Source organism: Triticum aestivum, chromosome 5A (assembly GCF_018294505.1).
Source record: "Triticum aestivum cultivar Chinese Spring chromosome 5A, IWGSC CS RefSeq v2.1, whole genome shotgun sequence".
Classification (NCBI taxonomy): Eukaryota; Viridiplantae; Streptophyta; class Magnoliopsida; order Poales; family Poaceae; genus Triticum; species Triticum aestivum.
Genome location: NC_057806.1, coordinates 22,985,027 through 22,996,656, shown reverse-complemented (window position 1 = coordinate 22,996,656; position 11,630 = coordinate 22,985,027).

Here is an 11,630-nt window from a genome sequence, read left to right as displayed (position 1 = left end):
CCGACGCCGCACCGCCGCCCCGCCGCCGCCGACCCGCCGCCCGAGGTCCGCCGCCGCCTCGAAATCCGTGCTGTTTTTTTATTTTTTTTTGAAAAACTGTTCGGTTTTTCCGTTTTTTTTCTAGTTTCGGTTTTTTTAAATAGATCGGTTTTCCGGTTTATTTAATTTAGCGAGCGTTCGTCGTTTTACTTTTTCTCGGATTAAATCCGTGATTTTTCTGATCGCGATTCCTGATCCGATTTTCGTTTTAGTATAACTTTTCGCTCGTTTATCGAAATCAGGCGATTCAAGCGCCTGGAGTTTCGGCTCAAAACCCTCTATCCGTTTAACCAACTTAAACAACATTTTGCTACTGTAAAAATTTGCCCTAGATCCAGATTAGTAGAACGAAGTTGTTTTCTTTCGCCGTTTGACTTTCGTTGCTTTGTTCGATTTGATTCTTTTTGCCAACCGGAGTTCTTAAGTTGAACCTTCTGGTTAGATCTCTTATTTGACTTTTACCTGTGCATTAGATGAGTACTTATTGTATGCTTGTTTGTTTGTCTGTGATAGAATACCCGGAGTGCGCCGCCTGCTACTTCGAATCTCTAGGTTTCCCGGATCATCAGCAAGGCAAGTAACACTTTGATCATATTTTTCCTACTACCCAGTTTTATTGCATTAGATCAATCCTCACACATTGCATGATTAGGATCTAATTAACTTGTGGTATGGGAAGTAGTTGAGGTAGTACCTATTACTTGTTTATTATCAAACCTTTGGGAGTTACTTCTACGTTTGCTTATTATGCCATGCTATGCTAGTAGACGTGGATTGGGTGAGTGATATCCATGACAGATGTGAGTTTGTTAAATTAATGGTTTATCTAAGGTGGCAACTTAAACACACATCTGGGTGGATTGAGGCACCTGGGTATTCCAGGACTTGCCTGTTTTCTTTTGGACTGCCACCCAGGCTCAAAGGGATCATGAGACTATTCATACTAGAAACTTCCGTGTGCAGCCACAAGCTATTATGGGCTCTAGCATAGTTGACTAAGTTGTGTGAACTCTTACAGTGGTAGACTAGCAGATGTAGGGGATGTAGGTGGTATGGTCTACCCGATCGTAAGGTGCTAGCATTTCTAAAAGACTGTCTCGGTCATCCGTCTTCTCAAACACCATGTAGTGCGAGAAACCAAACGGAGGCGATCGAGTCTTGTGGGGAAAAGTGTGCAAACCTCTGCAGAGTGTAATAAACTAATCATGGTTAGCCGTGTCCCCGGTTATGGACAATCTTGAGTATCCAGTACCTGGATTATCATGTGAATCTCAACATGTTACTCTAAATTAATTTTGTTGGGTTATGTTAATGATATTTTTAATTGCGATTGAGAATGTTGTCAACCATTCTCAATGTTTAACAACTACCATGATAGTAATTAAATTTTATTCCTTTGAAGTAGGGAAAAATTGGCTTTACGCAAAACTATAACCATAGAGCTTTCCACCAGCTAAATATGCATATAGTATAGCTGTTTCATTCCATTATTCTCTATGTGTTACTTTGCGAGCATATTCCACGTGCTGACCCGTTTTCGGGCTACAACGTTAATGTTGCAGACTTTTCAGACGATGATTAAGGAGCTTTTAGGTCGTGTTTCTATACTCAGTGATGCCATTGGAGTTGATGGACTCACTTATCTTCCAAGCCTTCCGCTGTTATCGTTATTAGATGGCCTTAAGCCATATTTATTGTAATAAGTTCTCTTATGAGACACTCGATGTAATAAGTGTGTGATTGCTACTCTGATATAAATCCTCCGAGTACTGTGTGGTGTCAGCATTACTGATCCAGGGATGACACCAGAGCACAGAGATCAGACTGTTTGAGGTCTGGTCGCTATAGAGATGGTATCAGAGCACACACTGACTATAGGACACGACCACTAAGCTAAAAGACCTAGATCACTTTTTACTCTCTTCTCTTCTGACTTCTCATCTTTTCTACTCTTTAGGATGGCGGATGCAAGGAATAAGTTCATGCAACCGGATGAAGATACACCCTTTGGACGTCACTTGAAGGAAGTCACTAGATACCCGAATATAGGAGTACCAAGCTTCACCGGAACCTACAACGCCACTTTACCTGAAGAAGAGCGCTGGATGATTTAAGTTCAAGTTCCAGGAAGGACATTCATGCCAGTCACTGAGCCCATAGAGTTTTCTTTTGATGCGCCGACTTGGAGTCTAGGAAAGAGCATGGCAGCTCACATCGCCATGGGACGCATTGGAGAAGTCTACCGCAAGGATCTCAAGGATACTATCTACCAGATTTGTGGGCGCCGAGATGAGCACTGGGAGATGATAAGCACCCGAAAGGATAGATCAATTGCAGCTTTTATCCAGGAGTTAAACCAGCACATTCGACGACAGGAGAACCAGATGTGCGCCGACATGATAGATCTGAAGAAGGCTAAAACAAGAATCAAGGAACTGGAGGAAGAACTCAAGGCTACATGTGAAGATTATGAAGAGGAAATTGAAGTATTGGTGGAGAAGAATGATGACCTAATCAAGAAGATTGGGATATTTATGGGAGGGCCTACGCCAGTAGATGAAGACGAAGAACCCAAGGAGATTAGCCCGGAAGACTACATCATCATCAACGGCACCGACTCGGATCCAGATGATAGCGATGATGACTATGTTGATGAAGCTAGAGCAGATATCATGGAGTCTGCAACCGAAGAATATTTCTAGTAGACAACCTCATCAGTAGTAGTAGTCCACCATGTAAATATAGTAGTCCGAGCACTTGTTGTGATAGATAGACCGATTGTATGCCCTTGTTTGATTGAATGAAGTGAATTATTTGCTTTTGCCTCATGTGCATATGGGTAGTGTTTTCTCTTTAGACCCCCTCTATTCTTACATCTCATCTTTTCTAAACCCCTCAGATGCCTCCGAGACGTGACCCCGGATTTGCCTTTCCACCGGAGCTCACCCAGTTGATCCAGCAGCAGAACACATTGATGCAGTTGCTAGTCCAGAATTAGAATCAGGGGAACAACAACAACAACCCACCACTGAGGGAGTCCTGGTTTAGGGGGTGTTCAGGTAGCTGGAATATACCTTCAGCCGGACTCCTGGACTATGAAGATACAAGATTGAAGACTTTGTCCCGTGTCCGGATGGGACTTTCCTTGGCGTGGAAGGCAAGCTTGGCGATGCGAATATTCAAGATCTCCTACCATTGTAACCGACTCTATGTAACCCTAACCCTATCCGGTGTCTATATAAACCGGAGGGTTGTAGTCCGTAGGTAATCAACTCCATATACAACAATCATACCATAGGCTAGCTTCTAGGGTTTAGCCTCCTTGATCTCATGGTAGATCTACTCTTGTACTACCCATATCATCAATATTAATCAAGCAGGACGTAGGGTTTTACCTCCATCAAGAGGGCCCGAACCTGGGTAAAACATCGTGTTCCCTGCCTCCTGTTACCATCCGGCCTAGACGCATAGTTCGGGACCTCCTACCCAAGATTCGCCGGTTTTGACACCGACATTGGTGCTTTCATTGAGGGCTCCTCTGTGTCGTCGCCTTTAGGCCCGATGGCTCCTTTGATCATCAACAACGATACGGTCCAGGGTGAGACTTTTCTCCCCCGACAGATCTTCGTCTTCGGCGGCTTTGCTCTGCGGGCCAATTCGCTCGGCCACCTGGAGCAGATCGAAAGCTACGCCCCTGGCCATCAAGTCAGGTTTGGAAACTTAAACTACACGGCTGACATCCGCGGAGACTTGATCTTCGACGGGTCCGAGCCACGGCCAAGCGTGTTGCACTATCTCGAGGGGCATGATCTAGCTCTGCCTCCGGACAGTGCCCTGGAGGCCGCACACGCATCGGGTCCGACCCCTAACTCGGAGCCTATTGCGCCAATCGAGGACGAGCGGTTGGACGTCACCTCGGGGGCTTCGATCTCAAAGGCGGTCGAGCCGAACGCTAGCTCCGCACTCTGCATGATCCATGACTCCGAGGATCCGGACTCCTTTCCGAACTCCAAACCCCCCGCGCCCCTGCCGATCGAATCCGATTGGGCGCCGGTAATGGAGTTCACCGCCGCAGACAACTTTCAGCACTCGCCTTTTGGCGATATCCTGAACTCTCTCAAGTCTCTCTCCTTATCAGGAGAGCCCTGGCCGAACTACGGTTAGCGAGGATGGGATACGGACGATGAAGAAATTCAAAGCCCACCCACCACCCACTTGGTAGCCACTGTCGACAATTTAAACGACGTGCTCAACTTCGACTCCGGAGACATCGACAGCATGGATGACGATGCAGGAGATACCGACGAACCAACGCCCATAGGGCATTGGACAGCCACCTCATCTCACGATGTGTACATGGTGGATACCCCTAAAGGAAGCGACAACGAGGAAAAAGGGGATGGGACGGGAGATCGACCCCCCGAAAAGCAATCAAAGCATCGGCGTAAACGCCGACCCAAGCCCCGCCTCGACAAAAACCCAGCCATAGAGCAGGACGAGCCGGTAGACGACGAGCAAGCCTTAGAGCAACCGTCCGAACAGAGCAACACGGATAGAGAAACCGAACATCCCTCCTCCGGCGAAAACGGCATTCCGGACGACCTCACACCGAATAAACCTATGGAGCAGAAGAATCTCCACGAGAGGCTCGTTGCAACTGCACGCAGCCTAAAAAAGCAGAAGCGGAAGCTAAAAACAGCGGAAGATGCACTCCGGATCAGATGGAGCAAAGTAATCAATACCACAGATAAATACGGCGACAGTCGCCGCACTAAAAGCTATCCGAAAAGAAAGCTACTGCCTGAATTCGACGAAGAGGCCCTAGAGCCCTCGCATTCAAAAAATGAAAAAGCCACACGGTCTGATAGACGACCCCATAAAGCGGCAAGAGGCGCCGCACCTAAATCGGCATGCGACCCACTTAAGGATTCGCATCATGGCCTAGTCATGTCCATTTATGGGCCAAGAAAGCAAGCTCTCGTAAGCAACGCTGTCAAGCCATCATCGGAATCCGACACACCCAAATACAGGGGCGCCGCACACCCCCTATGTTTCACCGATGAGGTCCTGGACTATGAATTTCCAGAGGGATTCAAACCCGTAAACATAGAGGCATATGATGGAACAACAGACCCTGGAGTTTGGATCGAGGATTATATCCTCCACATACACATGGCTAGAGGAGATGATCTCCACGCCATAAAATATTTACCCCTTAAGCTTAAAGGGCCAGCCCGGCATTGGCTTAAAAGCCTTCCCAAAAACACAATTGGAAGCTGGGAAGAGCTCGAGGATGCTTTCTGAGCAAACTTTCAAGGGACCTATGTACGCCCTCCGGAGGCAGATGATCTTAGTCACATAACTCAACAACCCGGAGAATCAGCTCGGCAGTTCTGGAATAGATTCCTCACTAAAAAGAATCAGATAGTCGACTATCCGGACGCCGAAGCCTTAGCAGCTTTCAGGCACAACGTCCGAGACGAATGGCTCGCCAGACACCTCGGCCAAGAAAAGCCAAGAACAATGGCCGCACTAACAAGCCTCATGACCCGCTTTTGTGCAGGGGAGGACAGCTGGTTGGCAAGGTGCAGCCCCAGCGACCCAAGTACATCCGAAACTAGGGATGGAAACGGAAAAGCGCGACACAACAAGGACCGTCGTTGGACTAAGGACAAAAGTCCGAAGAGCACGGCAGTCAATGCCAGATTCAAAGGCTCACGACAAAATCAGGAAAAATCGCCCACCCAGGATAACAGGGACGATCCATCCAACCTAAATAAAATTCTAGAAAGGATATGTCAGATACACAGTACTCCCGGGAAGCCTGCTAACCATACCCACAGAGACTGTTGGGTTTTCAAACAATCCGGCAGACTCAATGCCGAACACAAGGGGCTCGACACATCAAGCGAAGACGAGGACGAACCCCAAAAGCAGAGCACCAGGAAACAAAAGAACTTCCCACAAGAAGTAAAAACAGTGAACTCATTTCACATAACAAAACGTGCGGCGCCCGTAAAGGTACGCACCACACGGCCCATCCCCAAAGGGTCCTGCCACTGGTTGTCAAAACCGATCAGGTAGATTATTCTAGGAATATCAAGAATGTAGGCTGGACTGCCTTGATACTCGATCCAATAATTGGCGGACTCCAGTTTTCAAATGTCCTTATGGACGGCGGCAGTGGACTAAACCTGATATATCAGGATACAATCCAGCACATGGGGATAAACCCAGCAAGAATCCACCGCAGCAAAACCTCCTTTCAAGGGGTAATACCTGGTCCGGACACCCATTGTATGGGTTTTCTCTAGCTCGAAGTCATATTCGACTCTGCCGATAACCTCCACCGCGAAAAGCTGACCTTCCATATCGTCCCGTTCTCAAGTCGCTATCAAGCACTACTGGGACGTGAAGCTTTCGCTCGCTTTAACGCAATACCGCATTATGCATCTCTTACGCTTAAGATGCCCAGTCCACGAGGCATCATCTCTTTGAAGGGGAAGCACTAAAGTGCACCTCCCCAAGCGGAGGACTGTGCGGCCTCTTTGACAGCCCCACAGCAAAATGGCCTCACCGGCCAAAAAACTTCGAAATAGGTTACTCAAGACCACGAACGCGGATAGACGAGTTCGGTGCAAAATCATCATTGATGCAGGCCTAGAAGCCATATACCCCCGCACTAGGGGCTCCACGCATATACAATAAGAGACAATAAAGCTCAATCTTATATATTTTACTTTATACTTTGCTTATTTTAAACTTTTTCGGCACGACCCATTTTCAACTCAGTTCCTCTCTTTTACAGATGAACGTCGTGCGGCGCCCGTCCAGGATACGGCACAACAGAGACACAGGCGCAGACGTGCAGTACGGACCCGTCTTAAAGGATTCTTTTTGGATTAAGACCCTGCGTAAACCTTTTTTACTGTCTCTTGTTGCTACACATCCCCTGGTTTTTTCTTTCTGATATAACCAAGGAGGAGGCTGGCGTCTTGGCATGTGGCCACGTCAGAATTTTTGCACGTACCTGGACACTAAGGGCTTTTTTAATAATAAAGAGTGTTGTTTCGCCCGCACTCATAAAGACCGAACACCTTAGGGAGTGTTCGGCGTCGCGAGTTTTGGCATTATATGCATCAGCTCCGAATCATGTCTTTGGTCAAATGTTGGGTTGCGCGGCTCTTGAGTTCGGCTACCTTACGTTTCGCTCTATTGGCAAAGGTAGCACCAGGAGAACTACTGCGATTGTTCCCCGGTTCGGCCGGGTGAGCACCTCAGTAGAGAAAGCCGAAAACCGACTGTCATGATGTAGCGTGAGACTGGTCAGCCACTCGATGACCTATCGGAATCTATCGGATTCCTCCGCTTTAACGAAGGGCCGCTTCCCGGTCAGGCACATACGCGCCCCGAACTCGGACGAGCGCAGTTGCCACCAAGGGGCTACCTAAATAGTCTCACTGTCAAACTCCTATGGCTAAGTGAAAGTGTTAAAGCATTATAGTCCGGTTGCCTGGCCCGCTGCGCTATCACCTCCTTTGTAGGACCAAGACATTGGGTTAAGTGTGAAAATGTGTCTTCTGTGAGCACCCCCGCACTATGTGCGTGGGGGCTGAAGCCAACGACTGCCATCTTTCAGATTTTGTATATATATATCTTAAAACGGCCGCACAGGAGGTGTTCCCAATACTTGGAGGCACAAGTATAAAAAAGGCCACTACAGTTTATCAAAATATTACTTTATAATTACATATGCTATCATAACATAGCATCTTTTGGGCACTGCGTCTCTATTACACGAGCGCCTTCAAGAACTTCCTGAAAATAGTGCTCGGAGGGTACTCAGCTTTTGTCCAAATCTCGGGACGCAACAACGGTGGTCTCCATCTCTGCCCAGTATGTCTTAACACGGGCAAGGGCCATCCTAGCGCCCTCTATGCATGCAGACCTCTTCATTGCATTTATACGCAGCACCGCGTCAAGGAATTGCTGCACCAAGCTGAAATAACTCTTCGGCTCCGATCTCCCCGGCCACAGGTGACCCATGACGTACTTCATGGCGAGTCTAGACAACCTATTCAGTTCGGCCCATTGAGCCAAACGATCATCCACTGCCAGTGGACGCTCTGGATTGTGAAACTGCGACCAGAAAAGCTTTTCCACTTCGCGATCTTTCTGATCTTGAAAGTGTTCGGTCGCATCAGCAGCACTCGCTGCCAAGTCCAGACAGGTATCCTCCACACTTCACATCCGGTCCAACAGAGCAAACTTCGGATCACAAAATTTCCTTCGCAGCATAAAGGGCTTTCCAGCCGCAATCTGTTCGGCCTGACACAGCTCCTCCTTCACAGCTCTCATCGCAGAGCGCGCGTCCTTGGCATTGGCAACGGCCTTCTCTAAGTCCGTCTGTTTCGCCTGGTCTTCTTTTTCAAGAAGTCTGCAACGGTCTGTAGCGCTTTTTAACTTTTCGGCCATCTCGGCCATCTCTTCCTTGCTTCAGCAATGAGCAGCCTGTTTGGCTCTCATCTCTTCAAGGGCTTTCCTGGTGGCCGCATCACTTTCGCTGGCTTGTTGTTTAGCTCGGGCAAGTTCTGCCCTAAGACTCTCCACGGCGGCCGCACCATTTGCGTCAAGCACACACATCGTAAGACACAGGCATAAAATTGTTCTTACCTGATGCCGCCCGAGGAATTACATACCTTGAGCCTCATCAAGCCGCTTATTGACAAGCGTGATGTCGGCATCTGCCACGTCCAGTTGCCGCTTTAGCTCGGCAAAATCGTCAGTTCGGCTCGATTCCGGACACCCTGCCGCCTACATTCAAAGGTGACATCTTAGACCTGGGATTATGATCCTCCGCGTGCCATCATTTCTTGACGACGCGTAGAGTCTCAGGGGCTACTATCTACACAGGGCGCATCTTATTCATGCGCAACTGACAAAAGTATACATTATCTAATGTACCTCGAAACCCGTTAGTAAACTTTTGACGGCCTCATATAATCCGCTCTCTACGGATGAAATCCTTTCAATCATCGTGCCCATCAATGCGCGGTGCTCCTCTAAGATAGAAGCTCGCCCCAGCAGAATCTTTAGCTCCTCTGGCCGAGCACCAGACGGTGTCGGGCTCGTCCCATGACCTCTTTCGAAGGCCGGACGCGGAGAACCTCGGGGGGCCGCATAGCCACCTTCCGCCCCTGCCGGATTTGGAGAAACCCTCCGCGACGACACCTCAGGGTCACCCGCCTCGCTAGGCGGCACGGCAGGGGGAGGCATCCCGCTCTCCATCATCTCTGGAAGGAGATCCCCCGAAGACGAGCTCTGCTGAGAAGGGCTGAGGTCCGAGCTACAAGATAAAGGTTTGGTTAATCTTCTCAGATATAAATCAAGGATTTCCCTCATCCCTCAAAAGGAAAATCGTTTCTCCACTTACGGCTCGCTAGAGGGCTGATCCCCTTGAGGGCGTAGTCCGGCCGAGGAACTCCCCAGCGTCGGACCCTTTGACGAGGATTTTCTCCCCCGTTTCGAGGCCATGGTTTCCGGGTCGTCAGAGGCAGCTCTTCTCTTCCCCTTAGGAGAGGAATTGTCGGTTCCTCCCTTTGGAGCAGCCTCCTTCGAGGAGGCCATAGCTTCCTTGTCCTCCCCCTCCAAAGGCATTATCTCCAGCATCCTGACCAGCACGGGATCCGGCCTGGTTTTAGGAAGGGGAGCCGGACACCTGATCAGCTTTGCCTTTGCTATCCACTCCTGTTTAAAAGGACAGCTCTTTTAGGGGCAAGTTTATGACAATTATACGGATAGAAGATCCGGGCACAAGGTTGCTTACTTGAGTATCCGGGCGATTGCAGCTTAGGCCTGCGTCCTTGGTTAAATCCGGACACATCTCTTGTGATCCGAAGAATAGTCTATACATCTCCGCGGGCATTGCACCCATAAAGTTCTGGAGAGCTCGCGGTCCCTCTGGATTAAACTCCCACAGGCAAAGGGGGCAACGTTTGCCGGGCAATATTCGGCGAATCAGCATGACCTGCGTCACCTTGACCAAGCTGAGGTCTCCTTCCAAGAGATCCTTAATTCGGCCCTGTAACAAGGGCACGTCTTTGGGCAAACCCCAATCTAACCCTCTGTTAACCCATGACGCTAGCCGTGGTGGGGGACCCGAGCGAAAGGCAGGAAGCGCCACCCACTTGGTGCTCCGGGGAGTGGTGATATAAAACCACTCTCGTTGCCACAAGCCTAGCTCCTCTTTAAAAGAGCCCTCGGGCCATGGAGCATCAGCATTTTTACTTATAACAGCGCCTCCACACTCTGCGTGCCATCCCTTGATCATCTTCGGCTCCACTTTGAAAGTCTTGAGCCATAATCCGAAGTCAGGGGTAACACGGAGGAACGCTTCGCATACAATGATAAACGAGGAGATATGGAGGATGGACTCCGAAGCTAAGTCGTGAAATTCCAGCCCGTAATAAAACAGTAGTCCCCTCACAAAGGGATCCATCGGGAAGCCTAACCCCTGAAGGAAGTGAGACACGAACACTACGATCTCACCGGGCTGGGGACTGGGGATAGCCTGCCTTTGAGCAGGCAACCTGTGCGAAATTTCGGCGGTCAAGAACTTAGCCTCTCTCAACTTTAGCATGTCCTCCTCCATGACGGAGGAGGGCATCCATTGGCCTTGAAGGTCGGAACCGGACATTGTCGAAGGTCTGAGGCGCCCGGAATCTGGAGCCTAGGGTGTTGGAACTCGAGGCAACGGGCGAACTTGTTTTGGGATTGGAGAAAAGGAGTAAGGCCCTGGTCTCTTTATAAGAGGTTGAATACCAGGAGCCCTCCTCGTAACCGTTTGGGACTCGCCTTTAATCGAGAAAACATGCTAATGGGCACGATTGAGTTACCCACGTCCGTATTGATGAGAATCCCGTAAAAGGGGGGTACACGATCTCTGCTTTGACAAGACGTGCCAAGGAAACCGCCTCGCAAAACACGCTGAGGTGGAAAAGTGAAAACGATTCGAGCGAAGGACTTGGCTGTAGTGTGATGACGCACTGCGGAATACGTCAGCAGATTTGATTTGTGTTAATATTATTCTCTCTATGGCAATATGTGGAAGCTTATTTTGCAGAGCCGGACACTACTCTTGGTGTTTACAATCTTCTATGAAGGACTTGGAGGAGGAACCCGCCTTGCAATGCCGAAGACAATTTGCGTGCCGGACTCGTCATCATTGAAGCCTGGTTCAGGGGCCACTGAGGGAGTCCTAGATTAGGGGGTGTTCGGGTAGCCAGACTATACCTTCAGCCGGACTCCTGGACTATGAAGATACAAGATTGAAGACTTCGTCCCGTGTCCGGATGGGACTTCCCTTGGCGTGGAAGGCAAGCTTGGCGATGAGGATATTCAAGATCTCCTACCATTGTAACCGACTCTATGTAACCCTAACCCTATCCGGTGTCTATATAAACCGGAGGGTTGTAGTCCGTAGGTAATCAACTCCATATACAACAATCATACCATAGGCTACCTTCTAGGGTTTAGCCTCCTTGATCTCGTGGTAGATCTACTCTTGTACTACCCATATCATCAATATTAAT